This window comes from Crocodylus porosus, unplaced genomic scaffold (assembly GCF_001723895.1).
Source record: "Crocodylus porosus isolate Cpor-Errol unplaced genomic scaffold, CroPor_comp1, whole genome shotgun sequence".
Lineage (NCBI taxonomy): Eukaryota > Metazoa > Chordata > Crocodylia > Crocodylidae > Crocodylus > Crocodylus porosus.
In genome coordinates, this window is record NW_017728906.1 from 141,635,343 (window position 1) to 141,647,741 (window position 12,399).

General features: G+C 47.9%; 1 long non-coding RNA gene across 1 annotated transcript in view; it reads left to right on the forward strand.

Moving 5' to 3' along the window:
* Positions 1-9,439: 9,439 nt before the first annotated feature.
* The window catches only part of LOC109306214, an 18,037-nt gene continuing 15,077 nt past the window's right edge, over positions 9,440-12,399 (forward strand). The window contains exon 1 of the long non-coding RNA XR_002099890.1: positions 9,440-9,509. This is a non-coding gene — a long non-coding RNA (uncharacterized LOC109306214). The remainder of the gene's footprint in view (positions 9,510-12,399) is intronic.

Here is a 12,399-nt window from a genome sequence, read left to right on the forward strand (position 1 = left end):
ACTTTCTGCTTTCCTTTGTTTCTTATACACGAGTTTAATAAACTTCAGTAGCCTGAAATTGACTGGAGGCTGCAGTGTGCTTTTCTGGCCTGATGTGAGGGACAGGGCAGTGCTTGAATCTATGATTTTTGGCTTCTAGTTGCTGGAGGTCGCATGATGAGAGGATGCAGTTGACTAGGCAGTGAGAACTCGGCTGATCTTTTATTGACCAGCTTTTAACGAACAAGCAGTTCAAGGAAGCTCATTGATAAAGTGCCAACAAAAGGAAATAAGGTATGTGTGTGCATGTATGGGGGCAAGGGGTAGAGTTCTGAATACAAACCAGAGTGCCCAGTTGTAGCAGTGTATGTGGGATGAGGAGCAATGCAATTGTAGGATGCATGGAGGGAGGGGCAGAAACAGAGGGGGTGAAGTGGTATGGCTGCACCCCTGTTTAAGACTGGAGTGCACTCTGGAAGCCCCTGGGGACTTTTTATAGTCTCTAAAACAGGTGAAAATCCACCCTTCCTTCCCCTTGATGCTCAGAGGCATATCCTCAGGGCCCAGTCCCCTGGGAGAAGGCATGGCGAGGGGGAGTGCCCAATCCATCCATGCTGCCACTGTTCAGTCTCTGCCCCAGCTGAGCCCAAATCCCTGTATAGTCTGGATGGGGTGAACAGAAGCAGCTCGGGGGCTTCCCCCAAGGGTGAGGAGGGACGGAAAGGGAAATTACTCTATTTCTGATATAGAACACTTGGTTTTTAAACACGGCACTGAACATGTTCAAAACCAGATTTTCCAGGAGCCCTTTTGAACCATCACAGGTAGATTTAAATTAGTTTAACCAGTTTGCATATCTGTCCACTTCAGCTTTAAACCACATTTAAACCATTCTGAGTGTTACATATGTCCATTCCCTACTACTATGAGTAGTCTCATACCAACAAGCTCAGGTTTTACAGAAAATATACTTGTTGCTTCTATTGTGTTTTAAAACACAGGTTTTAATACTACCATTATCTTGTTCCATTAACAATTCAGTGACTAGAGCACTGGAAAGAAAGAGAGAAACTCAGGACTCATTTTGTTCTTTGCCTGAGTTGATTCAAATCCATGTGTCTCATGAAAGTCCCCTGATTGCCAGGCTTTTCTGGCAAACAGAGAAGCTATTCCCCAACCTTCCAGTTGAAGCTGTGTTACTGTCCAAACCCCCCCCCCAAAATGAGTCAATATTCATAAAGAAAGCAAAAAGATGGAACAAGACTCTGTAGTTATGGGGCTCACCTGAGTGGTTCCAGCTCTGCCTCCTAGAACTGCTGTCTCTATGTTTTCTATTGATCATAGAATCAGATCATAGAATCATAGAAGTAGGGGCAGAAGGGACCTTGTAGATCTTCAAGCCCAACCCCCCGCATGGGTGGGAAAAAAAAACTGTGCTCAAATGACTCCAGCCAGGTAGGCATCAAGCCTCTTCTTAAAGACCCCCAGGGTAGGAGCCAGTACCACTTCCCTTGGAAGTTGGTTCCAGATCCTAGCTACCCTGACTGTGAAGTAGTTCTTACGGATGTCTAATCTAAACCTACTCTCCAACAACTTGTGGCTGTTATTCCTTGTTATGTCAGGGGGCGCTAGGGGAAACAAGGTCTCTCCCAAACCCTTCTGGTCCCCCCTAGTGAGTTTATAGACAGTCACCAGGTCCCCCCTCAGCCTTGGCTTGTGAAGGCTGAACAAGTTCAGGTCCTGCAGTCTCTCATTTTAGGGTCTGTCCTGTTGTCCCCGGATCATGCGGGTGGCCCTCCTCTGGACCCTTTCAATGTTGTCCACATCCCTCCTGAAATGGGGCGCAAAGAACTGGACACAGTACTCCAGCTGTGGCCTGACCAGTGTTGTGTAGAGGGGAGGATCACCTCCTTGGCCCTGTTTGAGATGCATCTGTGGATGCATGACAAAGTCCAGTTAGCCCTGCCAACCGTGACCTCGCATTGTCAGCCCATGTTCATCTTGGAGTCAGTAATGACTCCAAGATCTCTTTCTGCCTCCATGCTGTCAAGAAGGGCATTTCCCATCTTATAAGTGTGCTGCTGGTTACTACTGCCCAAGTGCAGCACCCTGCATTTGTCAGTATTGAAGCACATCCTGTTTTTGCTAGCCCACCCCTGTAACCTATCCAAGTCTTGCTGCAATCATCCCCTCCCTACTAACATGCTCACCTCACCCCAAATTTTGGTATCATCAGTGAATTTAAACAGGTTGCTTTTCATCCCATGGTGCAAATCACTGATAAAGAGATTGAACAGCACAGGCCCAAGGACCGAGCCCTGGGGGACTCTGCTGCCACTTTTACCCTGGTTGAATGTGACCCGTCCACTACCACCCTCTGAGTATGACCCTTCCGCCAATCTGCAATCCATCTGATGGTGTAGGCATCAATGCCACAGTCGCCTAGTTTTTGAATGGGAATGGGGTGGGAGACTGTGTCAAAGGCCTTGCTGCAGTCCAGAAAGACTACATCCATGGAGACACCTGCTTTTGTGACCTGATCATAAAAGGCAATCACGTTGGTCTGACATGACCTGCCCCTAATGAAACTGCGCTGGTTGCCCTTGACCATCATCCCTGAAGCCGGCCCATTGCAGATATGCTCCTTGATGATCTTCTCAAAGAATTTCCCAGGACTGAGGTAAGACTGGTGGGCCTATAGTTGCCCGGGTCCTCCCTCCTCCCTTTTTTAAAGATGGGGACCATGTTGGCTATCTTCCAATCATCTGGCACCTGGCCTGAGCACCACGAGTGCTCTTACAGCTGTGCCAAGGGCCCTGCAATAACCCCTGCTAGCTCCCTCAACATCCTGGGGTGGAGAACATCTGGACCTGCTGATTTGAACATGTCCAGCCCCTCCAGAATCTTTCTAACCTGGTCCTCCCCAACCTGAGGTCTGGAGGCATTCCCCTCGAGTCTGTCTTGCATCACGGTGGGGAAGTCCTGGTCCCGATTATTTGGTGTTTCAAAGATTTATGCCAAATCCTGTATTCTATATCTATTTTTCATGAAAGAAAGGAGAAGGAAGTTTTTGTGGGGGAAAGACACTAGGGATGTACACATGTTTAGCACTATACAGTGCTCATGAAAGAATAGGCAGACCTACTGTTAGAGGAATGAAGGGGAATAGAGAACTAGCAAAAGTGGCAACTCTCTCACATCAAGTGCTTCTACTAGTCCTAGAAAATGCTTGTAAACTCCTGATTGCACTGCTGCTCATCTTGCTCTTGCCTAACCAGAGGATGAGGGTAGGGAGCTCTGGAAGAGAAGAGTACCTTTAAGCAAATGAAGAAAGGGTGCTTTCTAGTGTTCCTCTGTTATAAGATCTTTCTCCTTCTGCTAACACCTGATGCAGTGGTGAATGACTAATGGTTTTCATGGCTGATTGATTTCATTTGAAATCATTCATTAACTATTTTAAGGAATAACCTTAAATTTCTAGGTCTGCTCTGTTCCCTGGAACACTTGTTTTGTACTACTGAAAACTGAACTCATTCTGTTTCTATACTTCCTACTACCCTTATGCTGAATGCTTCAGTCTGTTGAAGGCATGCAGTGAATTCACATTTGCTCTTTATTGGATAATGAAAAGAAAAGTAATTGTTTCTTCGAACAAGCTAAAGCAGGTGATGTTTTTAGAGTAAAAAATTGAATCATGAAGGATTGGATGACATAATGTTACTGCTTTGGGCTGTCCTGTTTCCAATAGCTAAACAACAAGTGAACTAGTTTAACCTCATGGTTTATGGTATCATCACACATCTCTTTGTTTGCTGTTCTGCTACTGTACTCCAGAGGAATAGAACTTGTACTCTTTTCCCTGAGTAATTACATAGTGAATACAGGTTAGCATATAATAGCTGCTATCATAATGCCAATACACCTTTCTGAAGTCTTTTTGTTAACTTCTTATTAATAGAGAATTTAGGCATCATTACAAAGAATCCCCCAAATAATGTTATTCTTTTCTACTCAGTTACGAAATCAATACATTCAGGTGACACTGGGGGATTATGCATCCATGTATCCTAGCTGAGAATTAATTCTCTGTTCTACAGAAAATAATGCAAAAAGAAAGAATTCAAAGACAGATAAAATACCAACATATTTTAGTCCATTTTATCCCTGTTGGTAGCATGAAGCTACAAGAAATAGTAGACCAAACTCAGAGATGATATAAGTGGCAAGTGCCAAGTACATATTGGTATGTCAGCATAGGTGGGTATAAATTGGTGTTGTTCTTCACACTCAATGAAGTGTAAAGTGACACATCCCTGCTTTATTGCACTCCTTCCATCCTGTTGCTAGTAGCTTTTTGTGCTTCCCCAAGCCTTGATTCAGGACTCTGTTGAAGTTGCTATACTCTAATTCTGTTGACAGGAAGGGATTCTGAACCTGATACTCATGGTACAGGACTATTGGACATGGTGTGGCTCATTCCACTGCATTCTGACTATTCTAGACTGCAGCAATGGTGCAAAAAGGTGTTGATTTAATTAATGCTGTGGGAAACTTAGGTACTTGGCTGGCCCCAGAATGAAAGAGTGCAAAGATGACACTAGCTCCAAAGTAGTCTATCTGGTGATTGGAATCCTCTAAGTGTTTTGAATTATAATATCTGACACCATTAATACCCAAGGGTCTTTGTCTAGCATATGCATACAAATATCAGTTCCTGGTAAACTTATATTAGGTTGTTTTTTGCAGAGCGGGGTAGGGAGGAGGGGCTGGGAGTAGCGTATGGCTGGATGCAGAGCAGGGCAGGGGAGGTAGCACATGGCTGGCTGCTGTGGTAGCCAGAACCAGAGGGGTTACTATCATGAGCAATAAATACATGCTCTTGGAGGCATTCAGCAATTGTATAAGCAGTTAAGATTCGCTAATGCAAAGCTTGCGAGTTTACAGTCCGCAAGTGGAATTTGTCTGTCACAATTTAATCAAAGTATTGAATCTAGCTGTTTGCACTGATCATGAGACCACTGAACCCCAAAAATAAGCAGAGCTACAAGATTAGCTGATCTAACAGGGTTTTTAAAAGTCAAGCCATAACAAGATCTGACCACCTAATATAATTAGCACATTCCAAGGAATCCAGGAATAAGAAACTAAGGGCAGAGTAATGCTAATTTCAGACCTCAAAGTAATGTAGTGTAATTTGCTTATTGGGTGAACCCAAGTTCGGGCAGTAACCTTTCATGATAATTTCTAACACCTTTAGATCCCATAGGGTAACAGCTATAGGGCAAGATTGTGAGTGGCTCTAAAGCCAACAGATTAGCATAAGATAAGGCATAAAGGAACGTGCATGTCAAGTGACCAGTTAGAAGGACCATCGCTGTACCAAGCCTGGACCCCAGACTCCCAGTGTGAGTGAGGACTGGATCCTGACCAAGGGACCTTCCTGGTGACCCCTTGGATAGTATTGATCGGAGACACCCGGATTCACTGGAAAAACTTGGAGAGCACCTGGCATAGAGGGACTGCTGATAAGTTGCCAACCCCATGTGGAAACTCTTTGTCATTCTATCTGTTGTTATCATTCACTATTAGCTCTTTATTACTGTACTATCTGTTTGTCACATTAACCTTTCTGTTAAGTGTTGTATGTTAAGCTATAAACTTACCTGACCCGAGGCAGAGGCGGACACAGCAGCAGCGGAGCCAGCAGTGGGGGCAGCAATAACTGATTCTCCAATGGTAAGTGGGGCAGAGGGAACCAGCACAGCTGAGCTGGATCCAGAGGGGAAGCCCCCTGGATCCCTTTTAGCTGAGATGGTAGGGAGCCTTGCTCCCTAGCCACGCTGTGTGAACAGAGCACGTAAACAGGGGGAGGGCTAGGGGGACTGTCCCCCCCCAGGCTAGGGAGCACCCCCAGGGTTAACCCTTGGGGAGCAGGCTCTGGAGGCACTGGATCCCCCCAGTGGGGGAATGTAGGGGTGGGACTGTCCATGGGTACTTCTGGGAAGACTGGAGTGGCTGAGTCGCTGTTGGGGCAGCGGCAGGAATTTCAAACTGTGGCCTTTAAAAGCCATGGTTTGACATAGCCCCCAGCACTTGGGAGCCAGGAGCAGGGAGGAGGGGAGGGATCTGGGCACACGTGTGTCCCAGACACACATGTGCCTCCTTATCTGACCCGAGGTGGAGACGGACACAGCAGCAGCAGAGCCAGCAGCGAAGCCAGCATCAGGGGCAGCAACAGCTGATCCCCCAAAGGTAAGTGGGGCACAGGGAGCTGGCACAGCTGAGCCAGATCCAGAGGGAAAGCCCCTGGATCCCTTTTAGCTGAGCCGGTAGGGAGCCAAGCTCCCCAGCCGCGTCGCACAAACTCAACATGCCAGCTTTTGCGCCAGGGTTTGCACTGGCGGGTAGGCGGGAAGGGCCAGGAGGGAGACTCCTGCAAGGGTAGAGCAAAGACACCACATGAAAATATAAATAAACAGCAACTTATATAACACTGTCAATGTGGAGTGCTGCTAGCGCCCTTGCCCAGGGGCTGCTGCCTACTGGGGGCTTGTCTGAGGCCTGCACCCAGACAGAGCTCATGGGGGAGGTGGTGTCCCCCTGCTCCCTGGCCTGTGGGGGATGCCCAGCAGGGTGGGGAGGGCAGGGATTGGGGGCCCCCACAAGTGTTCTGAAGGTGTGCATCTTAGGGCCCTGGAGGCACAGGTGAGGGAGCTCCAGGAGGAGGTTAGCAGACTGAGGGGAATCAGGGAAGTGGAGGATACCCAAGGAAGAAGCACCCCAGGAGGTGCCCTCCACTGCAAAGTGGAAGATGGTCACCTCCAGAACCAGGGCTGCCTCCAGCAAAGCAGTACCAGTTTCTCCAGTCCCTGGTGACACTGCAGGAGAAGGAAGGAGAGGAGGCAACTCCACACTCTCCACACTCTGAACAGGCTGAAGGAGCTAAGCAGACCTGGAGAAGGAAACATCAAGTGATCATCATAGGTAACTCCATCTTGAGAGGTACAGAGGGTCCCATCTGTTGCCAGGACCCCTTGACATGCGAGGTCTACTGCCTTCCCAGAGCAAAGATTCAGGACATGATGGGGATGATCCAGGCCATGATCCAGCCCACTGATTACTATCCCATGGTCCTAATCAATGTGGGTACTAATGAGCTGGCTAGGAGAAGCCCTGATCACCTGATGATGGACTATCACACACTGGAGGGGCATGCTGAGGGAGATATGGGCACAGGTGGTATTCTGTTCTGTTGTACCAGTCAGCAGATGTGGAAGATGACATGAGACCTGCATCAGAAAGACCAACTGGTGGCTTCAGGAATGGTGTCTCGAGGTGGGCTTTGGCTTCCTAGACAATGATCTGCACATCAGGATGAGAAACATGCTCGGGTGGGATGGGCTTCACATTTCCCCAAAAGGTAAACATGTGTTCTTTTTTAGGTAGGCGGATCTCCTCTGGCAGGCTTCAAGCTAGTTTCATTGGGGGAAGGGGAAGATGAGGGCAGAGGAAGCCTTGGACCACTAAACCAAATGTCACCCAGAAGAACAACCCAGCCCAGACCAATGACGAGCAGAACAAATACCCATGTAAGCAACAGGGGCCTGGGCAGTACTGAGATTAGGGGGCCAGTGCACACATCTTCAGGAGGCCTCAAATGCCTCTACATAAATGCTAAGAGTATGTGGAACAAGCAGGAGGAACTTACCCTCCTGGTAGCTGACACCAACTCAGACATAGTGGGGCTCATAGAAATGTGATGGGACCCAACACATGACTGGGTGGTGAATATCAAGGGCTATAGGCTTTACAGGAGGGATAGGAAAGGGAGGAAAGGTCGGGGTGTGACGCTGTATGTCAAGGAGGAATACACATCCTCATCAAGTAGCACAAGATCAGAGGAGGGGCACACTGAAGTGCTCATGGTTAGAATACAAGGAAGTTGAGGGGAAATGGACTTAACGATGGGGGTCTACTACAGACCATCCAACCAAGGGGAAGAGCTAGAAGGGAAATTCTTAAGTCAGCTCATGGAGGTAGTTAGGTCAAAGGATGTGGTCATCGTGGGTGACCTGAACTTTCCAGACATCTGCTGGGAAGAGCAGTCAACCAGATATGACTGCTCACATAGGTTCCTAGCCGAGATACAGGACTTCCATCTAACCCAGGAGGTGCACAGCCCCACCAGGGGAGATGCCTTGTTGGATCTGGTCCTGGCCACAGGCAATGACCGGGGGGGGGGGTATGTGGGTGCTTGACCACCTGGGTGACAGCGGTCATTGCCTGCTGGAATTCACCATCCAGTACAAGGTGGCAAAGGCCTGCAGCAAGGCAGCAGCCCTTGACTTCAGAAGGGTGGACTTCAATGAGCTAAGGAGAATAGTAGGGGAGGCACTGAGGTCCTGGAGGGGAGGGGAGTCAGGTGTCCAAGAAGAGCACTCATTCATTAGGGAGACGATCCTCCAAGCCCAAGGGGAGGTAATCCTAACATGGATCAAAGTGGGTAAGAGGGCACAAAAGCCCCCATGTTTCACCAAAAGCATACAGGATCATCTCCTGACTAAAAGGGAGGTGCACACCCAATGGAAGGGTGGGGCCATCACCAGGGAGGACTATACCTTGGTTGCTCGGGGCTGCAGGGGTGCGGGCAGTCAGGAAGGCCAGGGTGGAGATGGAACTGGTACTAGCTACCTGGATGAAGGACAACAAGAAGTCCTTTATTAAGGTCTAAAAAAGGGGGTAAAAAGAAGGTACCAGGTAACATGGGGCCTCTGCAAGACATGCTAGGAAATCTGGTCATCACACCAGATGACAAAGCTAACATATTTAACGACTTCTTTGCCTCCATTTTTCTGAGTAGGGACCGGGTCACCGCCCCCCACTGGGACCCCTGTAGGCCCCAGGGGAGGCGCAGCCACGCCTAGGGTCAGTGAGGATCTAGTCAGGGAACTTCTGGAGGGACTGAACTTATTTAAATCAGCTGGTCCTGATGATCTCCACCCCAGAGTGCTGAGGGAATTGGCAGAGGTCATTGCGGGACCCCTGGCACAGCTTTACGAGCACTCGTGGTGCTCTGGTGTGCTGCCAGAGGACTGGAAAGAGCCAATGTGGTTCCCATTTTCAAAAAAGGGAGGAAGAAGGACCCAGAAAACTATGGGCCAGTTAGTCTTACCTCAATCCTGGGTAAGCTTTTTGGGAGAACTATTATGGCGCATATCCATGAGGGGTCAGCAGTGGAGACTATGCTTAGGGGCAACCAACATGGGTTCATTAGAGGCAGGTCCTGTCAGACCAACCTGGTGGCCTTCTATGGCCAGGTCACCAAATCCTTAGATGCAAGGGTAGCAGTGGACATAGTCTTTCTGGACTCTATAAAGGCCTTCGACCACTGTCTTTCACCTCATACTCATTAAAAAACTAGGGGACCATGTTGTTGATGTACACAGTCAAATGGGTCACTAACTGGCTGTAGGGCCACACCCAGATAGTGGTGGTAGACGGATCATTTTTGACCTGGAGGGATGTGGGCAGTAGGGTTCCCCAGGGTTCGGTTCAACATCTTCATCAGCGACTTGGGCAAAGGGGATAAAAAGCACCCTGTTCAAATTTGCTGATGACACTAAGATGTTGGGGGAAGTGGGCATGCTAGAAGGGAGGAATAGGCTGCAATCAGACCTAGACAGGTTACAGAGGTGGGTGGATGAGAACAGGATGGGTTTCAACACTGACAAGTGCAAGGTTCTGCACCTGGGGAAGTAGAACCAGCACCATACCTACAGGCTGAGGAACTCCCTTCTCATCAGTGCAGAGGCAGAAAAGGATCTTGGAGTCATTATTGATGCCAAGATGAACATGGGCCAACAGTGTGGGGATGCGGTCAGGAAGGCCAACCATACCTTGTCATGCATCCATAGATGCATCTCAAGCAGGTCCAAGGAGGTGATCCTCCCCCTCTATGAGACACTGGTCAGGCTGCAGTTGGAGTACTGTATCCAGTTCTGGGCGCTGCACTTCAGGAGGGATGTGGACAGCATGGAGAGAGTCCAGAGGAGGGCCACTTGCATGATCAGGGGACAGCAGGGCAGGGGGACTGGGGGACCTGAACCTGTTCAGCCTCCACAAGAGAAGGCTGAGGGGGGATCTAGTGGCCATTTACAAACTAGTCAGTGGGGACCAGCAGGCACTGGGGGAGTCCCTGTTCCCCCAAGCACTACCAGGAGTGACTCGAAATAATGGCCAAAAGCTGGCAGAGGGTAGATTCAGACTAGACATCAGGAGGCGCTACTTCACTGTCAGGGTGGCTAGGATCTGGAACTAACTTCCAAGTGCTGGCTCCTACCCTGGGGGTCTTTAAGAGGAGGCTAGATGAACACTTTGCTGGGGTTGTTTGACCCCAGTACTCTTTCCTGCTATGGCAGGGGGTCAGACTTGATGATCTGCTCAGGTCTCTTCTGACCCTACCAACTATGAAATTATGAAACTATGAAATTTGCCTTTACTTCACTCCTGACTTGCCTCCTTGATCTTGAACCCAGCAGCCTCATGGCTGATACACTCACAGCACCTAGCCAGCCTGTGACAGATGCAGAGTGGTGGCAGCACGGGATGGAGGCAGCAGCATGCGAGTTTCCTGCCCCCTCTGTGTCTGGCCAGCCAGGCAGCACCTGTGTGGCCCGCAGAGGGGTGCCATTGCCCTTGCCCCCCCCATTCCTGGGAGGCAGTGGGGTAGCAGGGGGTACACATACCCCTGGTTGACAACCCCAGCCTTATGAGATAGTAGCTTGTTGCAGACCTGCCTGGCTTATTTAAAACATTTTGGGTTAAATTTAGAATCTCAGTGTTTATACACAAACTCCATGAGGCAGGTGTGTGGGGGGGTACCTTAGTTAGAGCTGCTCTGAGAACCTCTAATTAAAGCCTCTGGAGCGTCATGTGTATCATTGTCCTCATGCTTAAAAATGTGGCAGAGGTGCTTTAACTAAAGCTCATTGAACTAGCATTAGTTAAAGTACTTTTCCTGCCTTTTTTCAGCATGGGACCACTGATACATGTGACCCTGGAGTCTGCCAGAGCATGGTACTTAACACACTCTAGCAGACTCGATTAATCAAGTCTGCTCTGACACATTGTAATTCCAGTGAGTGAAGCAGCCTCAGTGTGTAGGTGCCTTTAGTGAGGCAGCTGGTTTGAATCTGTGCTTTTGATTTTTGTGCCTATTTCACAATGACCAAAACAGCCAATAGAAAGCTTTCCTTGTGCAAATGGACCAAAAACTATTTTTTGAATAATGAATTATGTGGTATATACCTTTTCATTGATTTAAAAAAGAAAAAAAGATTATATGTGTGGTACAATGCTGTGACCACACATGCTACAGCAAGAACCATGTGTTCTTACTAATCATTCTTCTATACTGCATTGACTTCTGAGACTCTTTCACTTACTCTGGACCCCATCACATTGGAGAAAGAGAACTGCGCCTTCACAAAACAACTGATCATCACAGATTTGTCAAAATCCATTAACGCTGAATATATAAAACTGTGACCACTGAAAAATGATTTAGCAAAGTTTTAAAAAGAAATTTCATAACATCTTGGCACCCTATGCAATCCAAAATCAGATTTAGCTTTGTACTGGCTATTTATATAACATAAGAAACCTTTCAGGTACCACATTTTTGTGCAACATGATGCTTACATGAGCAATTATCAGTGACCCTTCCTTCAATACACCAATGAAATTTAAATTTTTTCAAGACAAAGAAAGGATTGTTTTTATTTTTAACAATGAAAAGAAAAAGGAAATAGTCTTTTTGACTAGAAAACCATAAAAAATTGTCAGCATTTCTCCCAGGAGGAATTGTATTCAGACAAATTAAAATTCCTAGAAAGAGAAACCCTAGAAGTAACATTAGATATTTTCCACTCCAATTCTTAAAAATAAATGTGTTTTGACCTGTGAAGGGTGGGCAGGGCTCAGTATCTGACCTGGGATTCCTAGACTACTAGCTCTAATGCCTGTTTGTAGATCATAGTTTCATAGTTTCATAGTTTCTAGGGTTGGAAGGGACCTGAACAGATCATCTAGTTCGACCCCCTGCCATGGCAGGAAAGAGTACTGGGGTCAAACGACACCAGAAAGTGTTCATCTAACCTCCTCTTAAAACCCCCCAGGGTAGGAGCCTGCACCACATCCCTTGGAAGTTGGTTCCAGACACTAGCCGCCCTAACTGGGAAATAGCGCCTCCTGATGTCTAACCTAAACCTATCCTCTGCCAGCTATTCCTGGTCACTCCTGGCAGTGCTCGGGGTAACAGTGACTCCCCCAATGCCTGCTGATGCCCCCTGACTAGTTTATAACAGGCCAGAAGATCCCCCCTCAGCCTTCTCTTTTGGAGGCTGAACAGGTTCAGGTCCC